Source organism: Chrysochloris asiatica, unplaced genomic scaffold, assembly GCF_000296735.1.
Source record: "Chrysochloris asiatica unplaced genomic scaffold, ChrAsi1.0 scaffold00260, whole genome shotgun sequence".
Classification (NCBI taxonomy): domain Eukaryota; kingdom Metazoa; phylum Chordata; class Mammalia; order Afrosoricida; family Chrysochloridae; genus Chrysochloris; species Chrysochloris asiatica.
The window spans coordinates 1,933,278-1,938,747 of NW_006408778.1; the positions used below are offsets into that span (position 1 = coordinate 1,933,278).

At 38.4% G+C, this 5,470-nt stretch overlaps 1 pseudogene; it reads left to right on the plus strand.

The window, feature by feature from the left end:
* The first annotated feature begins 594 nt into the window (after window positions 1–594).
* On the plus strand, window positions 595–2,626 carry LOC102823538 (annotated as a pseudogene).
* The last annotated feature ends 2,844 nt before the right edge of the window (window positions 2,627–5,470 follow it).

Sequence of the window (5,470 nt, forward strand, 5' to 3'; positions counted from 1 at the left end):
CATGTAAACTATCATATAATTCACAATAAAACATTAAAAAAAAATAGTAGGAATTCTGATTCACTTTGTGACTCCCCCTTCAGGCCACAGTTCCAGAAGTTGAAGATGTAAAGAGAAGCTCCTCAAATTTGTGTGTTAGAAGTAATCAAAAGTTAGGTTCTTCACAGTTATGAATAATAATTTACCCACACTGAATACAAACTTTGTATGTCTTGCCAGAGGAATAATCATCCACTTGTGTTCCCCTAATGACAGATAGATAAATACTCACAAGGCCAAATTTGAGATGAGGAGTCACTAGTGAGGAGTCTAGTTACCTTTCCAATATTTTAAGTGTTCATAAGGCTCAATTTAGATGTGATCCCAGATCTGTGGTATTTGGAGTGGTGTGCTTGATATAATATAGTCTGCTCCAATTTCTTTTCAAGTGAAACACTGTGGTATGTTAAGAGGAATAAAGATGATAAGCATGTCAAATAATACAAGGAGGGTTCACCAAGTTTGGGGGAAAATATAATTTTAAAATTATGCAATTTTGGCATAGACTTCATGAAGCCCCTTTATATGTTCCTGAAGGTAGAGGTAGATTAAGCGATGTGTGTTCCTATCAAAGGAAAAGAGGGCTTCTTATGGGTTAAGAATTTATTTTTCAATTGCCAAACACACTCTCTGAATTAGAAATATCTATGCTCTCTATTTATATTCCCTTGGGTTCTCAGTAAAGTCAGATCCATTCCTGGAGACTGTATTTAGCTTACTCTTTTCAGTTTCTGAATTGGAGATCTGGTCCTTCCCTGTTTTGTAGCTTGGGACTCCTATGATAGAATAAAATCTCCTTTCTTTATAAATATAAACATCATACAAGAACCTTCACACTCTGGGCTGAATTCTCTAGGAATCATCAACCTTGTATATATAACCATGAGATTCCTTTTGATGTTCTTCAAGGTTTTAGTTACTTCAGCCTATGAAAGTCTCAGAGAGTTCCAAAATGACATGATCTTGATTAGATGCTGGATATTTGACACTAAAGTTGTGTTTTTGTTTTCTGTCCTCAGATATCATGTCCCAAGTGCAGCTACAGGAATCAGACCTGGAGTACAGATCCCTCTGAAAATGCTCAACCTGTATGTTGCGATATAGGAGGAGAACATGAAAATAGGTTCTTCACAGTTATGAATAATAATTTATTCACACTGAACACAAACTCTGTATATATTGCCAGAGGAATCACCATCTACTTGTGTTCCCTCTTCCAATGAAAACCAGCTCAGTCCCAGCCATGCAACTCTGGAAAAGGAGCTCCAGTCTAGGAATCCCAGGTGTCTCCATTTAGTGATATGGACTGAACACACACAAGACATCATGGAATCAGTTCTGATACGGGTTTTCCTTATTGCTCTTTTAGCAAGTCAATTTTACATATAACAAAATTAATTGAGCATGGATCAGTTCCTGTATTGGCTCTTTTTGCTGCGGGCCATCTAGGCTACACACTTTCTTCTGAGCTGCTCACTGTGTAGTAGAGCCTGGTGCAACCACCACTATCTGCACTGCTGAGCTCCACAAAGACCACCTCAACCCCCTGCCCTGCAGCCACTGCCGCTGCTGCCAGCACCTCTAGACTGGCTGTATGATTAGGCCACAATCTTCAATGAGTTCTCAGTTCTGTGGTGTTCCACATGTGTGGAGTTTCTGAAGAGCAGTAGAGATTACTGCCAGGCATAGCACTACCTCTATGCAGACAAGTGAACTGTAGAAATTCATTACTACTCCACCAAGAAGTCAAGTCCCCATAAGAGTTGTTAACCTGGACACAGAAGTGTTGACTTGAAATCCCCAGAGCAATTTTCAAGAGTTCTGACCTAAATGGGGTAAACCTCAGTGCACTCCCTTTCTATTGCCTCAGTATTACTCCATTGAAGAATTGCTGCTTCTTCTTAGGAGTATCATTTCATTTTCCTTTACTCTTAACCATACTGAAAGCACTGAGAATTGTAAGTGGAGTATTTTGAAGTAGATTTCAGTTTCTTTACGTCATTTCTATATTCAATTTTTAAAATTCTTTTGTAACCTATTGAATTTTTTAAACAAAATCAACATGGCTCAAATGAATCATCAAGGTAGGTACTGTGGAACTCACATACAAGAACATGAGATTTCTTATTACACACACTTCAAGCAATGCAACCTTAAATAAATTTATAGAGGAATTTAAAAAGTATGTATTTACCACAATAGTGAGAGTATGTGAAGCAACTTATGACATTGTTCTTGTGGAAAAAGAAGGCATGCATGTTCCTGATTGGCCTTTTCATGATGGTACACTGCCATCCAACCAGATTGTTGATCACTGGCTAAGTCTTGTAAAAATTAAGTTTCATGAAGAACCTGGTTGTTGTATCGCTGTTCATTGTGTTGCAGGACTTGGGAGAGTGCCAGTGCTTGTTGCCCTAGCATTAATTGCAGGTGGAATGAAATATGAATATGCTGTACAGTTCATAAGGCAAAAGTGACATGGAGGATTTAATAACAAGCAACTTTTGTATTTGGAGAGGTATGGTCCTAAAATGTTTTGTGCTTTGAAGACTCCAATGGTCATAGAAACAAATGTTACATCCAATAAAATGGGTGCCTGGTGGTATTACTTTGGAAGTGGAACTTTGGACAGGACCTAGTTTTTCATGCATATTTACCAACATATTAGCTTGGCGAATAAAGCTTCCTATAAGAGTATTAGATGAGGCTTTCTACTCCCATAAAGATTTACACCCTCGGAAACCCTGTATAGGGTCGCTATGGGTCGGAACCGACTTGACGGCACTTAACAACAACAACAACATAAGAGTATTGAAAGCAGTTTGGCCAGGCTTGATAGAATAATTTAGTATGATTAGGTGCCAAAATACCCAGCACAATACTTGTATATTTTTATATCATACAGAACTAAAAAATCTCAGGAACTATGAACACTAGACCTTTATGTGGCTTATTCCTTCAGTCATTTCAAACTTTGAAGATAGAGCCTATATGGTTATTTACTTGCTCAGATTGTGTTTACATCTCCCACATTCATACCAGTATACATCAGGTTTGCTCAACCATTGGTTTTTTTTTTCCTTTTACTCTTTTTTTTTTTTAAGTGTTTTATTGTGAATTATATTATAGTTTACATGGGAGAACATTAGTTTTACATTCATTCTATTGTATATCGTATCATTGCCATGGTTACAATCCCCTCCATGCATCACCAACCAACCAAAGGGTATACCCTGCAAGTGTGCCCCCTACACTACCCCCCACCCCCCAGTCTTCAGCACACAGTCACTCTCCCTCTCTGGATCTAAAGTCCCCAGTTGCACCACCACTCCAAGTCATGGTCTCTGCCTCCGTCTCAGGCATCACTGCTTCTCTGGGTAGGGTCCTGCTCCTAGACTAGAAAGTTATTCACTCCCTTCCTTGCTATAAAATGTTTACCTTTACATTTCCAATCAGTCCTGATAACAATTATTCACTATTGTATCACAAGAAACTCATCTGCATTTCATTTCATCAGCTCCGCCTAGACAGATTGGATACTACTCACTGGAGATTCTGCCTTCCTCCAGGCCCCCTGGCTCTAGGTTCCCTCTTGAAAGCTTGTAAGTCAGTCACTTCTTGCCTTTGTAGCCACCCCCCTATCCCATTTTGGGTAGCCAATGTCCAAGTTGCCCATCCCTATCTACTTTGTGTGTGGAGGGGGTGGGAATGATTCTTGCTGTAAGGATTTGTTCCCTCTTTTGAGCTACTGCTTCCATAGGTGTAAGTCAATTTCATCAAATAGTATCAGATTACTCTTTTTTTTTCCCCTCTTCCTTCTTCTTCTGGTTGAGCTCTGAACATCCAGTCATAGAAGCCAGGTCAAGTGGTTATTATCTGCAAGTGTGGGTGTTCTTGTGCATATGCCCTCTCTTTTTATCAGCTGCACGCTTCACTCTCCACATTGCAGGGCTTAGCTTGCCACTTCATTGCTGTTTTTCCCTCACTTCCCCTTATCGGTGATGAGCGTGGTTACCAATCAGAGCATGTATTCCCATTAAGTCTTAGTCTTGGAAGGGGGGGTTTGCACTGGGGGGACCCAACCACTCAACCATTGATTTTTGTTGTTGCTGTTTTTCACCAAGTCTTAACAATTATTATTTAATATCTTTCTATACATTTCATTTTGAAAAAAACCTGCATTGTATAGAAGCACATGTCTTTAATGTATACAGATCCCCCCCCCAAAAAAAAGCCTTAAAGTTAATTTGATGTTTGCACTTTGGTATGCAACTTAACAAGAAAGACCTGAATAAAGGATGGGAGTGGACTATTAAATTGTTTAGGAAAATGTTGCCTTTTTCTTGTTTAGAACATGTAGAATAGGATCTTTACTAAATATTTTTTAAGAGGTAGAGATACTTTGTTATTGTAGCTAAAATTATTCTTAATCATACAATTTTTAAATCTTTGTTATTTTTCTTTCTTTCTTTTTTTGCATCCATTGGAAGTTGTTTACCAATTTTGTTTGAAGTGTGATTTTTTTTTTTTTTTCCATTCCAACCTCTTGCAAAAAAAAAAAAAGTGGGTTTCTGGATTCTGCTAATGAATTGAGTAGCTTCTAATTTTTATATGCCTTTTGAGCTGTGTAACTTAATATTTGGATACTTGATAATTTGTTTATTATGTAATTGATAAAATGGTGATGCATATTAATGCTAGTTCAACCATATATTTATACTGTCTGGGAATGTGTGGTTATAGTTCTATGGGAGAAATAATTTGTCAGTGTTCACCAGCTTGCAAAAACCTAGTTGTTTAGAGAGCTTAAACATCTAAATAAATGATGAAATGCAAAAAAAAAATAATAATAATAATTTGAATATGTAAGTGGACATGAGTAAGAAAAACAGTGGATATATGTGACAAGATGTCTCTATGTGGTGTCCAATGTGAGAGGTAGCTGGTGGCGTTTGGGGGGAAGATCTGAAGTAGCCTGGGGAGTCTCTGAGACTTTCATATGAAACCTCTAATTAACTGAACTGAAAAGTCAGTTTGAACTGTAAGGTCAGTGGTTCAAGCTCACCAGTCACTCCTTGGAAACCCTATACAGAGTCGCTATGGGTCAGAATTGACTCGATGACACTTAACAAAAACAACAACAATCACTGAAGTACTGGGTCCACCAGGCCCCAAGGAAAGGACTGCAATGGCTGGCAAGTATACAGTATAATGGAGATAGCACATACTATGTAGGACCTGTAAAGGGTTGATTCATCATTTCCAGAGACAATGCTAAGAATAAACTGTATCTGAAAATGGGCAATATGAAAGTCAAGGATACGGTTATGTATCATTGTGTGAAAGACACAATGAGGGAGAGTTATTGTGAGCCCAGAAACAAACCTCCCCTGCATGATGTAGATTCAGGAGGGTGTTCAGGGCCCACTGT